Source organism: Stegostoma tigrinum, chromosome 24 (assembly GCF_030684315.1).
Source record: "Stegostoma tigrinum isolate sSteTig4 chromosome 24, sSteTig4.hap1, whole genome shotgun sequence".
NCBI classification, from domain to species: Eukaryota; Metazoa; Chordata; class Chondrichthyes; order Orectolobiformes; family Stegostomatidae; genus Stegostoma; species Stegostoma tigrinum.
Window position 1 is genome coordinate 47,511,579 of NC_081377.1, and position 26,214 is coordinate 47,537,792.

General features: G+C 49.9%; 1 protein-coding gene across 1 annotated transcript in view; it reads right to left on the minus strand.

Annotated features, from left to right (window-relative positions):
* Nucleotides 1-25,517, minus strand: part of ccdc28b (coiled-coil domain containing 28B) — a 38,622-nt gene extending 13,105 nt beyond the window's left edge. The window contains exon 1 of the mRNA XM_048558391.2: nucleotides 25,314-25,517. The gene's annotated coding sequence lies outside the window, so the exon portion shown is untranslated. The remainder of the gene's footprint in view (nucleotides 1-25,313) is intronic.
* Nucleotides 25,518-26,214: the final 697 nt, after the last annotated feature.

Sequence of the window (26,214 nt, forward strand, 5' to 3'; positions counted from 1 at the left end):
AGTGGTTATGGTTTCTGGGCCCGTTTTGTCTGTTTTGTTTAGGTTTATTGCTGAGGAATCGGCGGACTGTGTTCATAGGGTACCCATTCTTTTTGAATACGCTGTATAGGTGATTTTCCTCTGCTCTGCATAGTTCCTCTGTGCTGCAGTGTGTGGTGGCTCATTGGAATAATGTTCTAGTGCAGCTTCGTTTGTGGGTGTTGGGATGGTTGCTCCTGTAGTTCAGTATTTGGTCCGTATGTGTTGTTTTCCTGTAGACGCTGGTTTGAAGTTCCCCATTGACTGTTCGCTCTACTGTGACATCTAGGAATAGCAGTTTGTTGTTTTCCTCCTCTTTTGTGAATGTTATGCCAGTAAGGGTATTATTGATGATCTTGAAGGTTTCCTCTAATTTGTTTTGTTTAGTGATGACAAAGGTGTCATCCACATAGCGGACCCAAAGTTTGGGTTGGATGATTGGCAGAGCTGTTTGTTCGAGTCTCTGCATTACTGCCTCTGCTAAGAACCCTGATATCGGAGATCCCATGGGTGTACCGTTGGTTTGTCTGTAGGTTTTGTTATTGAAAGTGAAGTGGGTGGTGAGGCATAGGTCCACTAGCGTGATGATGTTGTCCTTGCTGATGAGGTTGGTGGTGTCTGGTGTATGTGTCTTCGGTTCTTCTAATAGTGTAGTCAGTGTTTCTTTGGCCAGGTTGATGTTGATGGATGTGAACAGGGCTGTTACGTCAAAGGAGGCCACTATTTCATCCTCTTCTATCTTGGTGTCTTTGATGGTGTTCAGGAGTTCTTGGGTGGAGCGAATGGAGTGGTGGGAGTCTTCTACTAGGTGTTTTAGTCTTTGGTGTAGTTTCTTGGCTAATCTGTAGGCTGGTGTTCCAGGTAGCGACACTATGGGTCTGAGGGGGGCTCTGGTTTGTGAATTTTTGGTAGTCCGTAGAAGCGTGGTGTGTTGGATCCATCTGGTTTCATTGTTTGGAAGTCTCTCTTGTTTAATTCTCCAGATTTTTGAGGTTTTTTGAGTAAGGCTGTGATTCGGTTCTCTAGTTGTGGGGTCGGGTCTATCGCCACCTGTAGGTAAGTGTCGGTATCTGCAAGCAGTGCGTTCGCTTTCTCAATGTAGTCTGTTCGGTTTAAAATGACTGTCAAGCGTCCTTTGTCTGCAGGTAGGATAACGATGTTTTTATCTTTTTTGAGTCCTTTCAGTGCTTTCCTTTCTTCTGTACTGAGTGTGTTTCCTACCTTTTTCCCGTTTAGTGTTGGTGTAACTGTCTGTCTCATGGTTTGCTGGGTCTCTTCTGTGAGTTTGTTGTCTTTCAGTGTTGTTTCTAACGCTGCTAAGAAATCTTTCTTGTCCGCATCCTGGAAGTTGTAATTTAATCCTCTTACTATACGGCTTTTTCAGTGTCTGTTAATGGTCGGTCAGATAAGTTTTTTTAATTCATGCTTCTGTGCTGTCTGTGTTGTTATTTTGTGTGAGTTTGTCTAGTTTTTTCTGCAGGTCTAGTTTTTTCGTTTACTGGTTTTGCCGCTGTCTGATGTCTATGGCTCGTTGTACTGTGTCTGTCCATTCATGGTCTGTCGTGTTAGTGAGTAAAGTTTTTTTTGTTATCCTACCTGCAGACAAAGGACGCTTGACAGTCAATTTAAACCGAACAGACTACATTGAGAAAGCGAACGCACTGCTTGCAGATACCGACACTTACCTACAGGTGGCGATAGACCCGACCCCACAACTAGAGAACAGAATCACAGCCTTACTCAAAAAACTTCAAAAATCTGGAGAATTAAACAAGAGAGACTTCCAAACAATGAAACCAGATGGATCCAACACACCACGCTTCTACGGACTACCAAAAATTCACAAACCAGGAGCCCCCCTCAGACCCACAGTGGAACACCAACCTACAGATTAGCCAAGAAACTACACCAAAGACTAAAACACCTAGTAGAAGACTCCCACCACTCCATTCGCTCCACCCAAGAACTCCTGAACACCAAAGACACCAAGATAGAAGAGGATGAAATAGTGGTCTCCTTTGACGTAACAGCCCTGTTCACATCCATCAACACCAACCTGGCCAAAGGAACACTGACTACACTATTAGAAGAACCGAAGACACATACACCAGACACCACCAACCTCATCAGCAAGGACAACATCATCAAGCTAGTGGACCTATGCCTTACCACCGACTTCACTTTCAATAACAAAACCTACTGACAAACCAACGGTACACCCATGGGATCTCCGATATCAGGGTCTTAACAGAGGCAGTAATGCAGAGACTCGAACAAACAGCTCTGCCAATCATCCAACCCAAACTTTGGGTCCACTACGTGGATGACACCTTTGTCATCACTAAACAAAACAAATTAGAGGAAACCTTCAAGACCATCAATAATATCCTTACTGGCATAACATTCACAAAAGAGGAGGAAAACAACAAACTGCCATTCCTAGATGTCACAGTAGAGCGAACAGTCAATGGGGAACTTCAAACCAGCGTCTACAGGAAAACAACACATACGGCCCAAATATTGAACTATAGGAGCAACCATCCCAACACCCACAAACGAAGCTGCATTAGAACATTATTTCAACGAGCTACCACACACTGCAGCACAGAGGAACTACGAAGAGCAGAAGAAAATCACCTATACAGCGTATTCAAAAAGAATGGGTACCCTATGAACACAGTCCGCCGATTCCTCAGCAATAAACCCAAACAAAACAGACAAAACGGGCCCAGAAACCATAACCACTCTCCCCTACATCAAAGACATCTCGGAAATGACTGCCAGGCTACTCGGACCTCTTGGCATCAGGGTAGCCCACAAACCCACCAACACACTAAAACAGCAGCTAATGAACTTAAAAAGACCCTATACAGACAACAAGCAAAACGAACGTCATCTACAAAATACCTTGCAAGAACTGTGACAAACACTACATTGGACAAACAGGCAGAAAGCTAGCCACCAGGATACATGAACATCAACTAGCCACAAAATGACATGACCCACTATCACTCGTATCCTTACATACAGATGAAGAAGGACACCACTTTGATTGGGACAACATATCCATCCTAGGACAAGCCAAACAGAGACATGCACGAGAATTCCTAGAAGCATGGCATTCCAACCGGAACTCCATCAACAAGCACGTTGATTTGGAACCAATCTACCATCCCCTGAGAAAAAGAACAGGAAATGACATCACTAACACAGGAAATGACATCTCCAACCCAAGGAAACCTAACCAGATAAATAGAAAGCGGGACATTACACCAGCGCTTTGTCGGAGGCTCACTGTTGATGTTACCTAGAATGGTGACGAAATGTCTGGGAACAAACTGGCAAGCTCAGTGAACCAGCTTACATCTCGAACACAATAAAGAACCACTCTCTTGTGGACCGAGAGGAGGACAGTGCTATCTTGGAGGTGAAAGGAGGACGTCGGGTTGGCTGTGCACCCTTGCGACCGGTGGATCTTAATGCTGGCTTCGGCCTAGTGCTGGTTCAGGGAAGCAGCCAACCTGCAACGATGGCTGCGGCAAGTGTTCGTGCCCCAGGTCAGGGGGTCCGGAACACCATCCGTGTTTCTGTAAAGAAGGTGGATGAAGGTGCACCTGTGGACCGCACCTTCTTCGTGAAGAGGGTCCTGTTGGAATGTTGTGGGTTCGCTGCTGCGGACATTTACTGCCTGCAGGATTTCCCCGGAGGAGGTTTTTACGACGTCACCTTCAGGAATGCCAAGCTTTGCGAGTGCTTCCAGGAGGCTTTCAAGGAGAAAGGAGGTGAGGGCCCCCTCTCTGTATTGACCGCTGTCCCACTGTATGTGATGCCAGCGCAGAGGAGCCGTATGGTGACTGTACACATGTACAAACCGCATGTGCCAGCAGTTGATGTCCTGACCTTCCTCGGAAGGTACGTGACGGTGGAAGGGGACCTAACTGACATCATGGATCCCTTTAGCATCTGGACCAGTAAGAGGCAGGTCAAGGTGACACTGAGGATGGGCGCGGACGGGAATGTCGCACACCCACCGTCCAGCTTCGCGATCGGCGGGAGCAAGGACTACCTGACCTATGCAGGGCAACCTAAAGTCTGCCATGCCTGTGGTAGGTCAGGTCACGTGGCAGCCGACTGCAAAGCCACCATCTGCAGGAACTGCAGGGAGGAGGGACACCTTGCAAAGGATTGCCCACGAGAGAAAAGCTGCAACCTTTGCGGGGAAGCGGGCCACCTCTATCGGGCATGCCCGCGGTGGGGGACCACCTACGCCCAGGTCGCCGGCAGGGGCAATGTGGGGCCAGCCCCCCCGGAGGAGAGGAAGGCACCAGGGCCCAGCAAGGACCCCACTAATGTGCAGGAGGGCCAGACCCTGCAGGATGGGTCCGAGGCCAGCAAAGCACCCCTGCAGGCTCCGATTTTCCCCCCCCACCCCCGACAACCCGGAGTCGATGGAGGCGATGACAGGCGACCCAGAGAAGTGGAACAGTCCGGAAAGCGAGGAGGAAGGTGCGTCGACAAGCCCAGCAACCGCACCATCAGGCGGGAAGAGGCAGCTACAGGGGGGCTATAAGAGCTCCTCTGACGAGGGGGATTCGGAGAGGGCCCACCCGAAGCAGCAGTTAAAGATCTCGAGGGAGAAGGAAAGCAGCACCCCGCTTCCAGGTGACGGGAGGCGTCCTGAGGCTCCCTCCGACACCCAGTCAAGTGCCGCTGGAGCACTGGAGGGCCCCCCGGAACGTCCAGGCGGGAAGGAGGAAACAGCGCGTCCCCAGCCTGACCCGGAGCCGGACCGTCCTGCCTCCGCACCCCTGACGGGGGGATGCCACTCAGAAGGCAGCACGGACGGTTTCCTGAGCCCGGAGAGCGTCCAGCAGTTAGCCCGGGCAATGGGCATGAAGGGACAGATGAAGGGGCTGGACCTTGGACTTGGGGAGGGTACTGCGGTCATTGCCCACAATGGGGGTACGAGTTGCCAGCATTAATGACGTGCTCGCGTTTCTTCTTTCAGAAGGTGCACAAAGAGAGCTCTGTGCTTAACCGGCTGAAGGAGAATGACGGCTCGGTGACGTCATCTCGGCCCGACGTTTTGAGGATCAGCAGACCCTTCTATGCCGGACTGTACGACACGAAGCCCACGGACAGCATGGCCTCCAAGTCGTTCCTGTCGTCTATCACAGAGGTCTTAGACGACGGCACGAGGGAGTGGCTGGACCGGCCGATATCCCTGGACGAGCTGACCAGAGCCCTCAAGTCCTTGCAGAGGAATAGGACTCCTGGAAGCGACGGCTTACCGGTCGAGCTGTATTCCGCTCTGTGGGACCTGGTCGGCCAGGACCTGCTGGAGGTGTACGATAGTGTGCTTCGGGCAGGGGAAATGTGCAAGTCCATGAGGAAGGGCATCATCACCCTCCTTTACAAGAGGAAGGGGGAGAGGGAAGAAATTAAGAATTGGCGTCCCATTTCACTATTGAACGTGGACTACAAAATCCTGGCCAATGTCATAGCCAACCAGGTCAGGTCTGTCCTGGAGTCGGTGATTCACCCTGACAAAACCTGTGCTGTGCCGGGCAGGAAGATCGCTGAGAGCCTCGCGCTCATCAGGGATACGATCGCCAACGTACAGGACAGGCGGGTGGACACCTGCCTCGTCAGCGTGGACCAGGAGAAGACCTTCGACAGGGTCTCTCATGCTTACATGAGGGACGTCCTCTCCAAATTGGGGTTCGGGGAGGGCATCCGCAATTGGATCCGGCTGCTCTACATCGTTAGCGCAGTCTCAATCAACGGGTGGGAATCAGACAGTTTTCCTGTTCGATCTGGAGTCAGGCAGGGCTGCCCGCTCTCTCCTGCGTTGTTCGTGTGCTGTGTGGAGCCCTTCGCCGCCTCCATCAGGAAGGACATGAGCCTGAAGGGCGTGACTATCCCAGGCAGCGGAGGCCTTCAGGTCAAGACCTCCCTGTACATGGATGATGTCGCCGTCTTCTGCACCGATCGTCGGTCGGTGAGTAGACTATTGGACATCTGCGGCCAGTTTGAACTGGCCTCAGGTGCCAAAATCAAAAGGGGTAAGAGCGAGGTCATGTTCTTCGGGAACTGTGACGGCCGCTCCTTCATCCCCTTCGCCGTCAGGACAGACTACCTGAAGGTGCTGGGTGTTTGGTTTGGTGGAGCTAGGGCGTGCACTAAGACTTGGGAGGAGCGTATCACCAAACTGAAGCAGAAGCTGGGCAGGTGGACGCTCCGGTCCCTCTCCATCGCGGGTAAGAGCCTGTTGTCAGGTGCGAGGGGCTTTCAGTACTGTTGTATGTGGCGCAAGCCCGGCCTATTCCCTGGACCTGTGCCGCTGCGGTCACCCGGGCCATCTTCCACTTCATTTGGGGGTCGAGGATGGACCGGGTCCGCAGGGACACCATGTACAAAGACCTGGGAAATGGGGGAAAGGGCGTAGCGAACGCCACCCTCGCCCTGACAGCTACCTTTGTGTGCGGCTGCATTAAGCTGTGCGTAGATCCTCAGTGCACAAACACCGAATGTCACTACTTACTGAGGTTCTACCTGTCCCTGGTGTTGCGAAGGATGGGCCTGGCCTCGTTGCCGTGGAACGCTCCGAGTAGTTGGACCGTTCCGTACCACCTGTCCTTCGTGGAGAAATTTTTGAAAGGAAACACCTTTGACCACAAGGCCATCAGGCAGTGGTCAGCACGTCGTATCCTCGGGACCCTTCGGGAAAAGGAGAGGGTGGATCCCGTCGTGTGGTTCCCCACGCAGACTGCCAAAGTCGTTTCGCAGAACGCCTCATCGCCAGAACTTTCAAACAAGCACAAGGACATTGCTTGGCTGGCAGTGAGAGGGGCTCTGCCAGTGAGATCCTTTATGCATGCCCGGAATCTCTGCACCACTGCACGCTGCCCTCGAGGTGGCTGCGGGGGGGACGAGACTGTCGATCACCTCCTTCTGGAGTGTGCCTATGCGCAGGAGGTCTGGAGGGGGATGCAGTGGTATTTGTCGAGGTTCGTCCCGAGCAGCTCCGTGACGCGGGATTTCGTGCTCTACGGGCTGTTTCCGGGGACGCACACCGAGACCAACATCAACTGCACCTGGAGGACCATCAATGCGGTGAAAGACGCTCTTTGGTTTGCCCGCAACTTGCTGGTCTGCCAGCTGAAAGAACTGACCCCGACCGAGTGTTGCAGACTGGCGCACTCCAAGGTCTAGGACTACGTGCTGAGGGACGCGCTAAAGCTTGGGGCAGCCGCCGCCAAGGCGCGGTGGGGAAAGACCACCGTATGAAACCCCTCGTCCAGAATAGAAAAAAGAACCCTATCTGGTAACTCGGCCCAGCTGGCGCCTTCCCCAACTGGTCAGGGGGCCAACAGGGACTGTGCGGGGAGACGACTGCAGACGGACCTGTGAAGAGCGTGACTGTGTTGGAGGTGGAAGGAAGACGTCGGGTTGGCTGTGCACCCTTGCAACCAGTGGATCTTAATGCTGGCTTCGGCCTAACGCTGGTTCAGGGGAGCAGCCAACCTGCAACGATGGCTGCGGCAAGTGTTCGTGCCCCAGGTCAGGGGGTCCGGAACACCATCCGTGTTTCTGTAAAGAAGGTGGATGAAGGTGCACCTGTGGACCGCACCTTCTTCGTGAAGAGGGTCCTGTTGGACTGTTGTGGGTTCGCTGCTGCGGACATTTACTGCCTGCAGGATTTCCCCGGAGGAGGTTTTTACGACGTGACCTTCCGGAGTGCCAAGCTTTGCGAGCGCTTCCTGGAGGTTTTCAAGGAGAAAGGAGGTGAGGGCCCCTCTCTGTACTGACCGCTGTCCCGCTGTTTGTGATGCCAGCACAGAGGAGCCGTATGGTGACTGTACATATGTACAACCCGCATGTGCCAGCAGTTGATGTCCTGACCTTCCTCGGAAGGTACGTAACGGTGGAAGGGGACCTAACTGACATCATGGACCCCTTTGGCATCTGGACCAGTAAGAGGCAAGTCAAGGTGACACTGAGGATGGGTGCGGACGGGAACGTTGTACACCCACCATCCAGCTTCGTGATCGGCGGGAGCAAAGGCTACCTGACCTATGCAGGGCAACCTAAAGTCTGCCATGCCTGTGGTAGGTCAGGTCATGTGGCGGCCGACTGCAAAGCCACCATCTGCAGGAACTGCAGGGAGGAGGGACACCTTGCAAAGGATTGCCCACAAGAGAAAAGCTGCAACCTTTGCGGGGAAGCAGGCCACTTCTATCGGGCATGCCCGCAGCGGGGTGCCACCTACGCCCAGGTAGCCAGCAGGGGAAATGCGGGGCCAGCCCCCCCGGAGGAGAAGAAGGCACCAGGGCCCAGCAAGGACCCAACTAATGTGCAGGAGGGCCCAGCCCCGCAGAATGGGCCCGAGGCCAGCAAAGCGCCCCTCCAGGCTCCGCTCCCCCCCAACAACCTGGAGTTGATGGAGGCGGCGACAGGCGACCCAGGGAAGTGGACGACGGCCCGGAAAGCGAGGAGGAAGTTGTGTCGACGGGCCCAGGAACCGCAACCATCAGGCGGGAAGAGGCAGCTACAGGGGGGCTATAAGAGCTCCTCTGACGAGGGAGATTCGGAGGGGGCCCACCTGAAGCAGAAGTTAAAGATCTCGAGGGAGAAGGAAAGCAGCACCCCGCTTCCAGGTAACAGGAGGCATCCTGAGACTCCCTCCGACACCCAGTCACATGCCGCTGGGGCCCTAGAGGGCCCCCCGGAACGTCCAGGCGGGAAGGAGGAGACAGCGCGTCCCCAGCCTGACCCAGAGCCGGACTCCTGCCTCTATACCCCCGACGGGGGGATGCCACCCGGAAGGCAGCACAGACGGTTTCCTGAGCCCGGAGAGCGTCCATCAGTTAGCCCGGGCAATGGGCATGAAGGGACAGATGGAGGGGCTGGACCTTGGACTTGGGGAGGGTACTGCGGTCACTGCCCACAATGGGGGTACGAGTTGCGAGCATTAATGTGCGCAGCGTCAAGTCAACCGCGAGATGTGTGTCCACGTTGGCCTACCTGACCACCATCAAGGCGGACCTCCTGTTTCTGCAGGAGTGCGGGATACCGCACCTCGGCAGGTACGGGAAATGGTCCGGCGCCTGGACCTGTGGGCCTTCAATCTGGTTGGGGGGTAACGACTGTCGCTCCTCAGGCCTGGCTATTCTGCTGCGGGGGCGCAACTTCACCATCTCTCAAGTTCAGGAGGTGGTGGTGGGGCACCTCCTAGTGGCTGACATCACCTATGGGAACGCTCCCCTGAGGCTGATCAATGTGTACGCCCCAGCGGTACGGAGTGAGCGGTTAGCTGTCCTGCAGCTGCTTCCACCCCTGCTGGCCACGTCCAGGCCGGTCATCCTAGGCGGAGACTTCAACTGCATCATCGATGCAGACGGAAGATCCGGCGTGGGGACAGCGGGTGGGGGGAGTCAACTGGACATCACATCCAGATTCCTGATGGGCACGGTGAAGGATGCCAAGCTGCTTGACGTCTTCAGCATCCCTGCAGACGGAGCGCAGCGGAGGTACACCTGGTCGCGGCCAGACGGGTCTATCGCTCAAGGATAGACTTCCTGTTTGTGTCACGGGCGTTCTCTGTAAGGTCCACCGGCGTTGAGCCGGTGTTCTTCTCTGACCACTGCCTCCTGCTGGCCGACTGTCACTTACAGGACGACCAGCCAGCCGGCAAGGGGAAGTGGAAGCTCAACACGACTCTGTTGACCCCAGAGAACGTCGGGGAGCTTAAGAGGGAGTACGCCGGTTGGAGAACCGTGAAACCCCTCTTTGAGTCTCCGGGCGACTGGTGGGAGACAGTGAAGGAGAACATCAAGAGGTTCTTTGTCCTCAAGGGTGTTCCGAAGGCAAGAGAGAGGCGGGGAAAGCTGTCGCGACTCCAGAAAAAGGTGCAGAACCTGCTCCTTCTACAGTTGATGGGGGTCGATGTCACGGAGGACCTCCGCGAGGTGAGGGGTCAGCAAGCCTCGCTCTTCGCCGCGGAGGCATCCAGGATAATCTTCCAGTCCAGGGTCCGCTCCGTGGAGCAGGACGAGACGTGCTCGCGTTTCTTCTTTCAGAAGGTGCACAAAGAGAGCTCTGTGCTTAGCCGGCTGAAGGAGAATGACGGCTCGGTGACGTCATCGCGGCCCGACATTTTGAGGATCAGCAGACCCTTCTATGCCGGACTGTACGACACGAAGCCCACGGACAGCACGGCCTCCGAGTCATTCCTGTCATCTATCACAGAGGTCTTAGACGACGGCACGAGGGAGTGGCTGGACTAACCGATATTCCTGGATGAGCTGACTAGAGCCCTCAAGTCCTTGGAGAGGAATAGGACTCCCGGGAGCGACGGCTCACCGGTTAAGCTGTATTCCGCTCTGTGGGACCTGGTCGGCCAGGACCTGCTGGAGGTGTACAATAGTGCGCTTCGGGCAGGGGAAATGTGCAAGTCCATGAGGAAGGGCATCATCACCCTCCTTTACAAGAGGAAGGGGGAGAGGGAAGAAATTAAGAATTGGCGTCCCATTTCACTATTGAACGTGGACTACAAAATCCTGGCCAAGGTCATAGCCAACCAGGTCAGGTCTGTCCTGGAGTCGGTGATTCACCCTGACCAAACCTGTGCTGTGCCGGGCAGGAAGATCGCTGAGAGCCTCGTGCTCATCAGGGATACGATCGCCTACGTGCAGGAAAGGCGGGTGGACCAGGAGAAGGCCTTCGACAGGGTCTCTCACGCTTACATGAGGGACGTCCTCTCCAAATTGAGGTTCGGGGAGGGCATCCGCAATTGGATCCGGCTGCTCTACACCAACATCGTTAGCGCAGTCTCGATCAACGGGTGGGAATCGGACAGTTTTCCTGTTAGATCTGGAGTTCAGGCAGGGCTGCCCGCTCTCTCCTGCCTTGTTCGTGTGCTGTGTGGAGCCCTTCGCCGCCTCCATCAGGAAGGACGTGAGCCTGAAGGGTGTGACTATCCCAGGCAGCGGAGGCCTTCAGGTCAAGACCTCCCTGTACATGGACGATGTCGCCGTCTTCTGCACCGATCGTTGGTCGGTGAGTAGGCTGTTGGACATCTGCGGCCAGTTTGAAGTGGCCTCGGGTGCCAAAGTCAATAGGGGTAAGAGCGAGGCCATGTTCTTTGGGAACTTGGACGGCCGCTCCTCCATCCCCTTCACCGTCAGGACAGACTACCTGAAGGTGCTGGGTGTTTGGTTCGGTGGAGCTGGGGCGTGCACTAAGACTTGGGAGGAGCGTATCACCAAACTGAAGCAGAAGCTGGGCAGGTGGACGCTCCGGTCCCTCTCCATCGCGGGTAAGAGCCTGGTTGTCAGGTGCGAGGGGCTTTCAGTACTGTTGTATGTGGCACAGGCCTGGCCTATTCCCTGGACCTGCGCCGCTGCGGTCACCCGGGCCATCTTCCACTTCATTTGGGGGGTCGAGGATGGACCGGGTCCGCAGGGGCACCATGTACAAAGACCTGGAAAATGGGGGAAAGGGCGTATCGAACGCCACCCTCGCCCTGACGGCTACCTTTGTGAGCGGCTGCATCAAGCTGTGCGTAGATCCTCAGTACGCAAACACCAAGTGTCACTACTTACTGAGGTTCTACCTGTCCCCGGTGTTGCGAAGAATGGGCCTGGCCTCGTTGCCGCAGAACGCTCCGAGCAGTTGGACCGTCCCGTACCACCTGTCCTTCGTGGAGAAATTTTTGAAAGGAAACACCTTTGACCACAAGGCCGTCATGCAGTGGTCAGCACGTAGTATCCTCGAGACCCTTCGGGAAAAGGAGAGGGTGGATCCCGTCGTGTGGTTCCCCACGCAGACTGCCAAAGTCGTTTGGCAAAATGCCCCATGCCAGAACTTTCAAACAAGCACAAGGACATTGCTTGGCTGGCGGTGAGAGGCGCTCTGCCAGTGAGATCCTTTATGCATGCCCGGAATCTCTGCGCCACCGCACGCTGCCCTCGAGGTGGCTGCGGGGGGGACGAGACTGTCGATCACCTCCTTCTGGAGTGTGCCTATGCGCAGGAGGTCTGGAGGGGGATGCAGTGGTATTTGTCGAGGTTCGTCCCGAGCAGCTCCGTGACGCGGGACTCCATGCTCTACGGGCTGTTTCCCGGGACGCACACCGAGACCAACATCAACTGCGCCTGGAGGACCATCAATGTGGTGAAAGACGCTCTTTGTTCTGCCCGCAACTTGCTGGTCTGCCAGCTGAAAGAACTGACCCCGACCGAGTGTTGCAGACTGGCGCACTCCAAGGTCCAGGACTACGTGCTGAGGGACGCGCGAAAGCTTGGGGCAGCCGCCGCCAAGGCGCAGTGGGGAAAGACCACCGTATGAAACCCCTCGTCCAGAATAGAAAAAAGGGCCCTATCTGGTAACTGGGCCCAGCTGGCGCCTTCCCCAACTGGTCAGGGGGCCAACTGGGACTGTGCGGGGTGACGACTGCCGGGGTGTTTTCTTTGTTTTGTTTTTTTTTTCTTTTTTGTTTGTTTTTTTCCCTTTCGTTGGTGTACGTACCCCCTGGGTAACCCGAATCGGCTTGCATGACTGGGTAGGTGTATAAATATGTTTTTTTTTGTACGTCTTATGAATAAAGTATATTTTTGTCAAATAAATTAAAAAAAGTGACAAAACGTCTGAATACTAACCTTCCAGCTCAGTGAGCAAACTCAACCTGAGCTACAAATCTTCTCAAAACTCGCTAAGGCTACTACTGCCAACCTGATTTTCTCAGTTCATATGTATATTTTAGGTATTCATGTTGAGAAGCGTCCCTTCATCATAAGCACCTCATATTTCTTGTATATTTTGTCTTACATTGTGTTTACTGTCAGGGCCTGGTGGTTATAAACCACTCCCATTCGTGTCTTATTTCTTCTATTAATTCCTTATCCCAACCCAAACCAATTGTACATGCTGATTCTGAACTAAGGTCACCTTTACCTATTGCAAAATGCCATTCATACAGTGCCACCCTTCCACTTTTGTGGGCGGCACGGTGGCTCAGTGGTTCGCACTGATGCTTCAAAGCACCAGGGACCTGGGTTCGATTCCACCCTCGGGTGACTGTCTGTGTCTGTGTAGAGTGTGCGCATTCTCCCCGTGTCTGTGTGGGTTTCGTCAGGGTGCTCGGGTTTCCTCCCACAGTACAAAGATATGTAGGTCAGTTGGATTGGCCATGCTAAATTGCCCAGTGTTCAGGGACGTGTAGCTTAAATGGATTATAGGAGGATGAGTCTCGGGGGGATGCTCTGAGGATCAGCGTAGACTTGTTGGGCCGAGGGGCCTGTTTCTGCACTGTAGGGATTCTGTATGTTGTTGTACTTTCACTTTGCTGCTTTTTTTTTGTCAAATGTCATACACCTCTCCATATTCAGGGCCTATTCCTGTCATTCCTTGAAGCCATGTCTTCATAATGGTAGTTGGATCATTTTTATTTCCTTCAAAGTATAATATTTGTTCGTTTACTTCGTTATCAATGCTGCATGCATTCAAAATGTACAACCTTCAGTTTTGCCTTTTTGTTATCTTTGTAACTTCTAGTCTTGACTGTTGGTGTATTCTTCAGGTTGGTTTTCTCTCTATCCCTTCCAGCCATTCTCTGACCCTTATTTTTCAAATTACTATTTTCCTCTGATCCTTTGTCTCTACCCTTTGATACACCATATCTTTCCATGTTTGATCCTTTGCATCCACTATTTAGTTTAAAACTGTCTCTCTCTCCCTCCCTAGTTGTACACTTCACAAGAACACTGGCCCTGACGTAGCTCAGCAGACTGTCCATGCAGTACATGTTTTCCCCAGTCCTGATACCAATGGCACACAAACTGAAATCCATTTCTCCTAATCCTTCAGCATAGTTTGTCTCTTTGTTTTTATAGATATTATGACTATTTGCATATGGGTAATTTAGTGCCCAGCTCCTCATACTGTCTATGCAAAACCCCTTTTGTAATTCTACTTCTGTCATTTGACACTTATATGAACTATAACTACTGGACCCTTGCCTTCTAACACAGGCTTCATTCCAGCTGTGGTTGAAGGAGGGACAGAACAAGGGAGGGTGTGAAAGAGGAGGTGCTGTTGCATTTTTAATAAAACAGTCAGTTACTGCAGTAAGGAGGGCTAATGTGTTGGAAGTGTCTTCAAATGAGGCTGTGTGTGGGGGGTTTAGCGAACAGTCACACTTCTGGGAGCGTTTAGAGATATATAATACAATCCGTGGGCAATAGAGAAGCAGACACGTGGACAATTTACTGGGGTGTGTAAAAATAATAACAGGGTAATTACTTTAGGAGATTTTAACTTCCTTAACATTAATTGGGATAGTCATAGTTTGAGGGATTAAAGGGAGCAGGTTTCTTGAAATCTTTCAGGATTTTCATATTAACATATAGGAAGTCTGACAAGGCACAGTGCAAGTGCTGGAGCTAATTCTGCAAATAAAGCTGGACAGCTGTTCGAGATGGCAGTGGAAGAGCATTTTGGTGAGAATGACCACAACACACTATGTTTTAAGTTAGTTATGGGAAAAGGGAACAAAGAGATCTTTAAAAAAAAGAATAGGTTTGGATTAGATGGGGGAAGGCAGATTCTATTAAAAACGGCAGGATCTGGCCAAAGTCAGCTTGGAACAGCTACTTCTGGGTAAAATAACAGTAGAAAATGGGGAGAGGGCACAAACTGAATTGTGGGGGTTGGGGAGTACAGCTTAACATATTCCATTTAGGGGAAATGTAGGAGCAACAAGCCCAGAGAACCCTGAATGTCTAAGAATATATTCAGGACTAGTTAAGGAGGAAGAGAGAGGATTTTACAACTACAAAGGAAGCAAAATCAACAGAGCCCCAAGTGGAAAGTGCAGATGGGAGCTTAAGAGAGTAATTCAGAAAGCAAAAGTGGGGGAAAGGTGTGGGGACACGAAAAAAAACACTGGTATGTAAGATTAGGGAGAATCTTAAGAGATTGTGTAAGTATATCAAGGGGAAAGGGAATAACCAGGGAAATAGTGGACCCATTAGGGACTCGGCGGGGGAGGTGGGGGGGAACCTGTGCTCAGAGGACATTGGTTAAGCAAGCATCAGTCTTCACTCAGCAGCAGGAAAATGTAGGCAGGGAATTCAAGAGGAGGCACTATGAGGTTCTTCAGCAATTTGACACAGGGAGTGAGGAGGTATTGGATGTTTTGGCAGGTTTAAAAGTGGACATATCCCTAGGTATGGACAAGTTGTAGCCCAAGCTGCTGTGGGAAATGAGAGGAAATTACAGGGTTTCTAACCCAAAATTTTTAATTCCTTTCTGGCCACAGGGAGATGCTGAAGGACTGGAGGACAGCTAACATGGTTCCACTTTTCAACATGGGTGGTAGAATTACAAACCAGTCAGTCTCACATCAACGGTAGGGAGAATGATGAAGAAAATTCTGAAGAAGAGAATTAAACAGTGGTGAGTGGGGTTCCACAGGGCTCTGTCCTTGGGCCTCTACTGTTTGTAATTTTTATTAATGACTTGGACGAGGGAATTGAAGGATGGGTCAGCAAGTTTGCAGACGACACAAAGGTCGGAGGTGTCGTTGACAGTGTAGAGGGCTGTTGTAGGCTGCAGCGGGACATTGACAGGATGCAGAGATGGGCTGAGAGGTGGCAGATGGAGTTCAACCTGGATAAATGCGAGGTGATGCATTTTGGAAGGTCGAATTTGAAAGCTGAGTACAGGATTAAGGATAGGATTCTTGGCAGCGTGGAGGAACAGAGGGATCTTGGTGTGCAGATACATAGATCCCTTAAAATGGCCACCCAAGTGGACAGGGTTGTTAAGAAAGCATATGCTGTTTTGGCTTTCATTAACAGGGGGATTGAGTTTAAGAGTCGTGAGATCTTGTTGCAGCTCTATAAAACTTTGGTTAGACCGCACTTGGAATACTGCGTCCAGTTCTGGGCGCCCTATTATAGGAAAGATGTGGATGCTTTGGAGAGGGTTCAGAGGAGGTTTACCAGGATGCTGCCTGGACTGGAGGGCTTATCTTATGAAGAGAGGTTGACTGAGCTCGGTCTCTTTTCATTGGAGAAAAGGAGGAGGAGAGGGGACCTAATTGAGGTATACAAGATAATGAGAGGCATAGATAGAGTTGATAGCCAGAGACTATTTCCCAGGGCAGAAATGGCTAGCACGAGGGGTCATAGTTTTAAGCTGGTTGGTGGAAAGTATAGAGGGGATGTCAGAGGCAGGTTCTTTACGCAGAGAGTTGTGAGAGCATGGAATGCGTTGCCAGCAGCAGTTGTGGAAGCAAGGTCATTGGGGTCATTTAAGAGACTGCTGGACATGCATATAGTCACAGAAATTTGAGGGTGCATCCATGAGGATCAATGGTCGGCACAACATTGTGGGCTGAAGGGCCTGTTCTGTGCTGTACTGTTCTATGTTCTATGTTCTATGTTCTAAACAGTGGCAAGGTTTGATCAGGGACGGGCAACATGGCTTTGTCAGAGGGAGGTCATGCCTAACAAATTTGATTAAATTTTTTGAGGAGGTGACTAGTTGTGTACATGAGGTTAGTGAGATTGTAGTAGTTTATTTGGATTTTAGCAAAGCCTTTGACAAGTCCCAGCATTGGGGACTGTTAGAGAAGATAAAAGTACATGGGATCCTGGTTAACTTGGCAAGTTGGGTCCAAAGCTGGCATAATGTTAGGAGACCGAGGGTTGCAGTAGAAGGCTGTTTGTGTGACTGGAAGCTAATGTTCGCTGGTGGACCAAAGGGATCAATACTGGGTCCCTTACTGTTTGTGATGTATATAAATGATAATTGCAGATGAAACGACGATGGGCTGGGTGGTTGATGGTGAATATGACAGTCTTAGGTTTCAAGAGGATAGAAAGAGAATGGGCAGATGGGCAGATCAGTGGCTGATGGAATTTAACCCTGAGAAGTGTGAGATGATGCACTGGAAGAGGTAACAAGGGAGTACTCAGTGAATGGCAAGACATGAGGAAGCTCACGGGAACAGAGGGGTCTTAGGGCACTTGTCCCCAGATCCCTGAAGGCAGTACGTCAGGTTTATAGGATGGTCAAGAAGACAACAGGATGATTGTTTTTATCAATCGTGGCATAGATTATAAGAGCAGGGATGTTATGTTGGAGCTGTACAGACTTTGGTTAGGCCACAGGCAGAATACTGTGTACAGTCCTGCTCTCCACACTTTCAGAAGGGTGTGACAGCACTGGAGTGGGCGCAGAGGAGATTCACCAGGATGTTGCCTGGGATGGAGCAGTCTAGCTGCGAAGAATGGCTAGATAAGCTTGGTTCCTCTCTTTAGAGCAGGTAAGGCTGAGAATGGGCCCGATTGAAGTGCATAAGGTAATGAGGGGCATGAACAGGGTGGATAGAAAGCAGCTATTCCCCATAGTTGAAAAGTCCATAACAAGGGAACATAATTTTAAGATGAAAGGCAGGAGGTTTAGATGGGATTTGAAGAAAACAAATTTCACCCGGAGGGAGATAAGAATCTGGAGTGTCCAAGTTCTTCAACTTTCCCCCCACAGTGATCGAGAACGCCCTTGACCGCGTCTCCCGCATTTCCCGCAACACATCCCTCACACCCCGCCCCCGCCAAGAGGATCCCCCTCGTTCTCACACACCACCCCACCAACCTCCGGATACAATGCATCATACTCCGACACTTCCGCCATCTACAATCCGACCCCACCACCCAAGACATTTTTCCATCCCCACCCCTGTCTGCTTTCCGGAGAGACCACTCTCTCCGTGACTCCCTTGTTCGCTCCACACCGCCCTCCAACCCCACCACAACCGGCACCTTCCCCTGCAACCACAGGAAATGCTACACTTGCCACCACACCTCCTCCCTCACCCCTATCCCAGGCCCCAAGATGACTTTCCACATTGGCAGATGTGCAGGTGAACCTCTGCTTAATGTGGTATACTGCATCCACTGTACCCGGCGTGGCTTCCTCTACATTGGGGAAACCAAGCGGAGGCCTGGGGACCGCTTTGCAGAACACCTCCGCTCGGTTCACAATAAACAACTGCACCTCCCAGTCGCAAACCATTTCCACTCCCCCTCCCATTCTTTACATGACACGTCCATCATGGGCCTCCTGCAGTGCCACAATGATGCCACCCGAAGGTTGCAGGAACAGCAACTCATATTCCACTTGGGAACTCTGCAGCCCAATGGTATCAATGTGGACTTCACTAGCTTCAAAATCTCCCCTTCCCCCACCGCATCCCAAAACCAGCCCAGTTCGTCCCCGCCCCCCACTGCACCACACAACCAGCCCAGCTCTTTTTCCCCCCCCACCCACTGCATCCCAAAACCAGTCCAACCTGTCTCTGCCTCCCTAACCTGTTCTTCCTCTCACCCCAAGCCGCACCTCCATCTCCTACTTACTAACCTCAACCCACCTCCTTGACCTGTCCCCTCCGTACCTCCCCACCTATACTCTCCTCTCCACCTATCTTCTTTTCTCTCCATCTTCAGTCCGCCTCCCCCTCTCTCCCTATTTATTCCAGAACCCTCACCCCATCCCCCTCTCTGATGAAGGGTCTAGGCCCGAAACGTCAGCTTTCGTGCTCCTGAGATGCTGCTGGGCCTGCTGTGTTCATCCAGCCTCACATTTTATTATCTTGCCTTTTAAAAAATACTTGGATGACCACAACATTCAAGGCTATGGGCCAAGTGTTGGAAAGTGGGACTGGTGTATCTGTAGACTAGTATTTGCCAGGGTGGACTCGATGGGCGAAATTGCCTCTTCTCTACTGTATAGTTCTATGATTCCGTAACAGTGACAGAATGGTGATATATTTCCAAGTCAGGATGTTGAGTAGTTTGGAGGGGAACTTGCAGGGGGTGGTGTTCCCATGTATCTGCTGCCCTTATCCTTTTAGATGGATGTGGTCATGAGTTTGCAAGGTGCTGTCTAAGAATTTCAGCTAAATTTATGTAGTGCATCGTGCAGATGTTACACACTGCTGCTGCTGAATGTCATTTGTGAATGATTGAATGTTTGTTGATGCCAACCAAATGGGCTGATTTGTCCTGGATGGTGTCAAGCTTCTTGAGCGTTATCAGAGCTACCCCCATCCAGGCAAGTGGGGAGTGTTCCATCACACTCCTGAGTTGTGCCCTGTTAATGATGAGCATGCTTTGGGAAGTCAGGAAGTTATTTGCTACAGTGTTCCTAACATCCAACCTGGTCTTTAGAAAAGATGAGTTATGATGTAGCTTTATACAACTTTGAATATCATGTACAGTTCTGGTCACCACACCAACAGAAGTATGTGGATGCTTTGGAGGGGGTACAGAAAAGGTTAACCAGGATATTGCCTGGTATGGGGGATTTTTAGCTATGAAGAAAGTTTGGATAGACTGGGTTTGTTTTCACTGGTTCGCAGGAGGTTGAGGGGTGACCTGACATAAGTTTACAAAATTGTTAATGGTATGGATAGAGTGCAAAGTATAAGGCTTTTTCCTAGGGTGGAGGCGTCAATTATTAAGTGATACAGGTTCACTATGCAAGGTGGGGGGCAAATTTGAAAGAGATACGCCAGGCACGTTTTTCACACAAAGGGTGGTCAGTGTCTGGAAGATGTTGCCTGAGGAGGTGGTGGAAGCAGACGCAATAGCAGCTTTCAAGAAGCACCTGGATGAATACATGAACAGGAAGAAACGGGAGGGATGCAGATCCTTTAAGTGAAGACAGTTTTATTATGGAAGGGCAAAATGTGATGGCACTGGCTGGCAGGGCCAAGGGGTTTGTTCTTTGGTTTTTTGTAGCCACTACATTTAATATGACAAATCCAGTTCAAGTCCTGCTCAATGGTAAGCCCCCGGATGGACAGTTGGCGATGAGGATTACACCTCACTTATTGAGAACATGGTTGTGTAACTAAGCAAACTTTGATGATTCTTGCTCTTTTTAATATTTTGCTCAATTAAAGGGAGGTTATGCATGACTAAAATGTTGGAGTTCTTTGGGGAGGTAATGAGCAAGTTAGACAGCCAGCGGACATGTCTAATTCAATTTCCAGAAGGCCTTTGATAAGATGCCACATGGGAAGCTGCTAAATAAGATAAGAGGCCATTGCATTAGGGGCAGGGTTCTGGCACAGGTAGAGAATTGGCTGACTGGCAGAGGAGAATGGGTGTACAGCAGCTGATGACTAGTGGAGGTCTGCAGGGGTCAGTATTGGGACCACAACTATTCATGTTAATGGTTAACGATCTGGATGAAGGAACTGAGAGCATAAGGCAGGAAAACACATCAACGCTTCATCAGAGGCTGCACTGAGGATGTTACCAAGCACGGTAATGAAACGTCCACGAAACAACAAACCAACCAACCTAAACACCCACAATCCGCCCTACAAATCTACTCCAAAACACTAGTGAAGACATTTCCACTAGCAGAGAGACGAGGATGTGAGGGCACAGCCCTTTAGAATTGAGATGAAGAGGAATTTCTTCAGCGAGGGGGTGATGAATCGGTGAAACTCATTGCTGCAGAGGGCCATGGAGACCAAGACATTAAGTATATTTAAGACAATGATAAATAAATTCTTGATTAGTAAGGCGATCAAAGGTTATGGGGAAGGCGGCAAGAGAATGGAGTTGAGAAACATATTAGCCACGATCAAATTGTGGAACAGACTTGATGACTGAGTGGTCTAATTCTGCTCTTATACCTTATGGTTCTACATTAGAAAATTTGAAAAAGTACTTAGAAGTAAAACTCTGAATTATGTGCACCACTGGGCAGAGATATCTGTTCCATCATTACACAGAGTCCCACTTAACGATGCAAGTTCTGTGGCTTTGCTCATGATTTGTTTTAGGTATGAAACATGATTGTAAGTTTTAATTGCTAACTTACTCTGTTCTATCTGTGCAAAGACAAATAATTATTGCTACTTGTAAACTGCTGAGATCAAGAATCACTAGGTAATTGTAACAACAGTGTTGCAAGACACATGGAGTCGGTAACTTGAGGGTAGCACGTAGTGGAAATGGAAGACAATTTATAAACAGCTAAATTTACGTTCCAGCACACAGCTGGTTTTTGAAAGAAATTTCTGCGCATCTGAAGTGATATTTGTGTGTTACAGGTGCATAGTAAACAAGAATCTACTTATTACACAGAAAGAAAGAAAATTTATTGAGTGACAGGAAATAGGTAGGTCTGTAGACTGTTTTGATCTTTCCTGTCCCTAATTTATATTATTGATTTACACTTCAATGTACAGAGCTCTGTTTCAAAATTTAAAAGTGATACATAACATAGAAGCATTGAGAGGAGTTTAATGGAGAACTTCAAAGGTGTGTGGACAAGTCAGTGTAATTGTTGAGCATGTGAGGGACGAAACGTAATGCAGAGAAGTGAGAAGCAAATCATCTAAGTGGGAAGCAGCTGAAGAGACAAAATAAAAGAAAGGGTATAATTCCAAACGGGGTGCTGGAGCAAAGTGTCCAGGGTGTTAATGTGGCTGAATTATTTGAAGGTGGCAGTTAAGATTGAGAGACTGGTAAATAAAGCATATAGCATCCTGGGCTTAATTAATAGGGCAGAGATTATAAAAGCAAGGAGGTTCTGTTTAATTTACAGGCACTGGTTCAGCATCAACAGGGTATTGTTTCCAGTTCTGGGAAGAATGTGAAAGCAATTAATAGAATGTGCAGAAAATATTCATGGAAAATTGTTACAGAAATGACGAATTTCAAGTTATTAGATTGGAGAGCTCAGTCTATTTCCCTTGAAGGTGAAAGTTAAGAAGATGAAGATATTCCCATTCCTGCGAGAAGGTGGAATACTGGAAGACAGTAAATTGGTCCTTCAGAGAGCAACACAGACAAAATGGGCCAATTGGCCTCGTGCTGTTCTGTAACAATTTTGTGAAGTGTCTCTTTCTCTTTTTGACGTTTCAGAAAAGCCATAAATTGGTTATGACAGTAATGAACTGTAAAAGGCAATAAGGCTACAGTCCCATAAGATCAGAGCAAAGCTACAAACAAGTGATCCTGGGAATCTTGCTTCTCTCTAAAAGTATTCAGACCCAGCCTCTCACACCAACACCCAGACCCAGGTTCTTACCCACAGACCCAGCCTGTCACCCCCAGATCCAGAACCAGTCCCAGTCTCGCAGGCCCAGGCCGCAGTGGAGTCCCAGCCCAGGTCAGCAGCACAGTCTCGGGTGCTGCCTTTTGGGTGAGATCCCAGAAGACAGGGGGGGGGGTACTGAATGTTATGCCTTTATTCAAGAAGGGCTGCAAAGAAAAACCTGGGAATCATAGACTAATATGCCTAACATCTACGGTAAGTAATTTACTTCAGAATTATCTCTCAGAGATAAGCTTTCCATGCATTTAGAAAGACAGGGTATGATCAGGAGTAGCCAGCATGGCTTTGTGCATAGGAGATCATGCCTCATATATTTGTTAAGAGTTCTTTGATGAAGTGACCAGGAAGATTGATGAGGGCAGGGCGATACATATAGTCTATGTGGATTTCAGTAAGGTCTTTGATAAGGTTCCACATGGGAGGCTGCTCCGGAATGTTACATCACATGCAATCCAGGGAGAGTTGGCAAATTGGATACACAATTGGCTTGATGGTAGGAAGCAGAGGGTAATACTGGAAGGATATTTGCCAGACTGGAGGCCTATAACGAGTGTTGTACCTCAGGGGTTGAAGTTTGGCCCATTCCTATTTGTCATAGAACATAGAACATAGAACAGTACAGCACAGAACAGGCCCTTCAGCCCACGATGTTGTGCCGACCATTGATCCTCATGTATGCACCCTCAAATTTCTGTGACCATATGCATGTCCAGCAGTCTCTTAAATGTCCCCGAAGACCTTGCATCCACAACTGTTGCTGGCAACACATTCCATGCTCTCACAACTCTGTGTAAAGAACCTGCCTCTGACATCCCCTCTATACTTTCCACCAACCAGCTTAAAACTATGACCCCTCGTGCTAGCCTTTTCTGCCCTGGGAAATAGTCTCTGGCTATCAACTCTATCTATGCCTCTCATTATCTTGTATACCTCAATTAGGTCCCCTCTCCTCCTCCTTTTCTCCAATGAAAAAAGTCCGAGCTCAGTCAACCTCTCTTCGTAAGATAAGCCCTCCAGTCCAGGCAGCATCCTGGTAAACCTCCTCTGAACCCTCTCCAAAGCATCCACATCTTTCCTATAATAGGGCGACCAGAACTGGACGCAGTATTCCAAGTGCAGTCTAACAAAAGTTTTATAGAGCTGCAACAAGATCTCACGACTCTTAAACTCAATCCCCCTGCTAATGAAAGCCAAAACAGCATATGCTTTCTTAACAACCCTGTCCACTTGGGTGGCCATTTTCAGGAATCTAATGTATCTGCACACCAAGATCCCTCTGTTCCTCCACACTGCCAAGAATCCTATCCTTAATCCTGTACTCAGCTTTCAAATTCGACCTTCCAAAATGCAGCACCTCGCATTTATCCAGGTTGAACTCCATCTGCCACCTCTCAGCCCATCTCTGCATCCTGTCAATGTCCCGCTGCAGCCTATAACAGCCCTCTATACTGTCAACGACACCTCCAACCTTTGTGTCATCTGCAAACTTGCTGACCCATCCTTCAATCCCCTCATCCAAGTCATTAATAAAAATTATAAACAGTAGAGCCCCAAGGTCAGAGCCCCGTGGAACACCACTCACCACTGACTTCCAGGCAGAATGTTTTCCTTCTACTACCGCTCGCTGTCTTCTGTTGGCCAGCCAATTCTGTATCCAGACAGCTAAGTTCCCCTGTATCGCATTCCTCCTGACCTTCTGAATGAGCCTACCATAGGGGACCTTATCAAATGCCTTGCTGAAGTCCACATACACCACATACACAGCTCAACCCTCATCAACTTTTCTAGTCACATCCTCAAAGAACTTGATAAGGTTTGTGAGGCATGACCATGCCCTCACAAAGCCATGTTGACTGCATTTAATCAAGCCATGCTCTTCCAGATGGTCATAAATCCTATCCCTCAGAATCCTTTCTAACACCTTGCAGACGACAGACGTGAGACATACTGGTCTGTAATTGCCGGGGATTTCCCTATTGAATGTACAAAGCATGATTAATACTTTTGCGCATAACACTAAAACAGGCATTGTTGTAGAAAATGAGGAAGATGGTCAGAAATGGCAGCAGGATCTTGATCAACTGGGGAAATGGGCTGAGAAATGGAAATAGAGTTTAATATAAGTGTGAAGTGTTGCATTTTGGAAAGTCAAATCCAGGTACAAGTTTCATGGAGTATGACAGGGCCTTAAGAAGTGTCGTGGAACAGAGGGACCTTCGAGTTCAGCTGCACGGTTCTCTCACAGTGGAGTTACGGGTAGACAGGGCAGTGAAGATGGCATTAGACGCACTGACCTTCATCAGTCAGGGCACTGAGTACAAAAGTTGGGAAGTTACGATGCAGTTGTACAGGATGTTGGTGAGCATGCATTAGAGGATTTTGTTCAGTTTTGCTACGAGGAGGATGTTGTTAAACTGGAAAAAGTGCAGAAGAAATTTACAAGGATATTGCCTGGATTGAAGGGACTGAGTTATAGGGAGAGATTGGACAAGCTAGGGCTGTTTTTTTTCGATCGTAGGAGACTGAAGAGGGATCTTCTTGAAGCGTATAAGATCATGAAAGGCATGGATTGGGTGAATGCACTCAGTCTTTTTCCCAGGATGGGGAACTGAGGACTAGAGGGCATCAGTTTAAAGGTAAGAGGGGAAAGAACACATGGAACCCGAGGGGCAACTTTTTTACACAGACGGTGGTATGCACATGGAATTAGCTGCCAGCAGAAGTGGTTGAGGCGGGTACATTTAAAAAGCATTTGGACAAATACATGGATAGGAAAGGTTTAGAAGTTTATGAGTCAAATGCAGGGAAATGGGGTCGGCACGAACGCTTTTGGGGTGAAGGGCCGATCTCTGTGGCTGGGAAGTAACGTAGTGCCCTGTACCCAGTCACTGCGCTGCTCTAAAGGCAGGCCGAGCCGTTTCTGGAAGCTCTTGGCAAGCTCCGTCAAAACGGAAACTTCTTTTATCTTCGGCTCAATTCACAAAGACACCAGCCGCCCGACCCTATCGTTACATTTACTCCATTTTGCCGCAAACACCACCCCCCGCGAAACACATCCCCCACCACCCCAACCCCCGGCCCCGGCCCCGGCCCTGTCGTCCCTCCAACGCTGCTCTCCCCCCGGGGCTGCCCAGTCGCCACTTTACCTGCAAAGCTTCCTCTTTAATCCTTCCCCGGGCGGGCTGTCGGTGATTTTCCCGGCTTCAGCCTTCAGTTCATTGAATTAAAAGCAATGGAAGCAGCTAAAGCCTCGGAAACAAAGTGTCTTTCGCAAGTAACAATAGTTTCATCACAGGAAACAGTATCAAGGCTTCATTCTGTGACAGGATGTGGGCGGGGCTGGCTGGAATGGCATTTATTGCCCTAGTTGCCCTTGAGGAGCTGGCGATGGGTCATTCCAAATGATCCCCTTCTCAAACTGCTACAGTTTCCGGGTGTAGGGACCCCCACGGTGTTATTAGGCTGGAAGTCCCAGCATTTTGACCCAGTGACACTGAAGGAACAGCAATATATTTTTACGTCAGGATGGCGATTGACCTGGAGAGGAACTTGCAGGTTCAAGTGGTGTTCCTATGTATCTGCTGGTCAAAGATGCTGTCAATGGAGCCCTGCTGTAATGTTGTAGTGCATTGCTGCTGCTGAGTTTCTGCCTGTGGTGGATGGAGTGAATGTGAAAGGTAATAGATGGGGTGCCAATCAGGCAGCTATTTTGCCCTGGTTGTCTGGCAACACCAACTCACTGCACTGTGAGCTTCTACTCATGTAGCTGCAATCATCCTCTTCAAGGCTAGAAAACTACAGGACTGCTTGCTCTAATGTGAGAGGGGAAAGCCACACCTAAATCTAATACTCAGAGTCTGTTGTAATTAACAAGATATAGTTTATTACATGTTAGCAGCTAATTCTAGGTTACATTATATTAAAGAAAACAAAAACAGAGCTGGGTAAGCATCTATTCAGAAAAAAGAGTTAACGTTTTGAGTCCAGTAAACATGTGACGTGAAAACTGCTGGTGGTCAAGAATAGGAAGAATATCAAGGAGAAGAG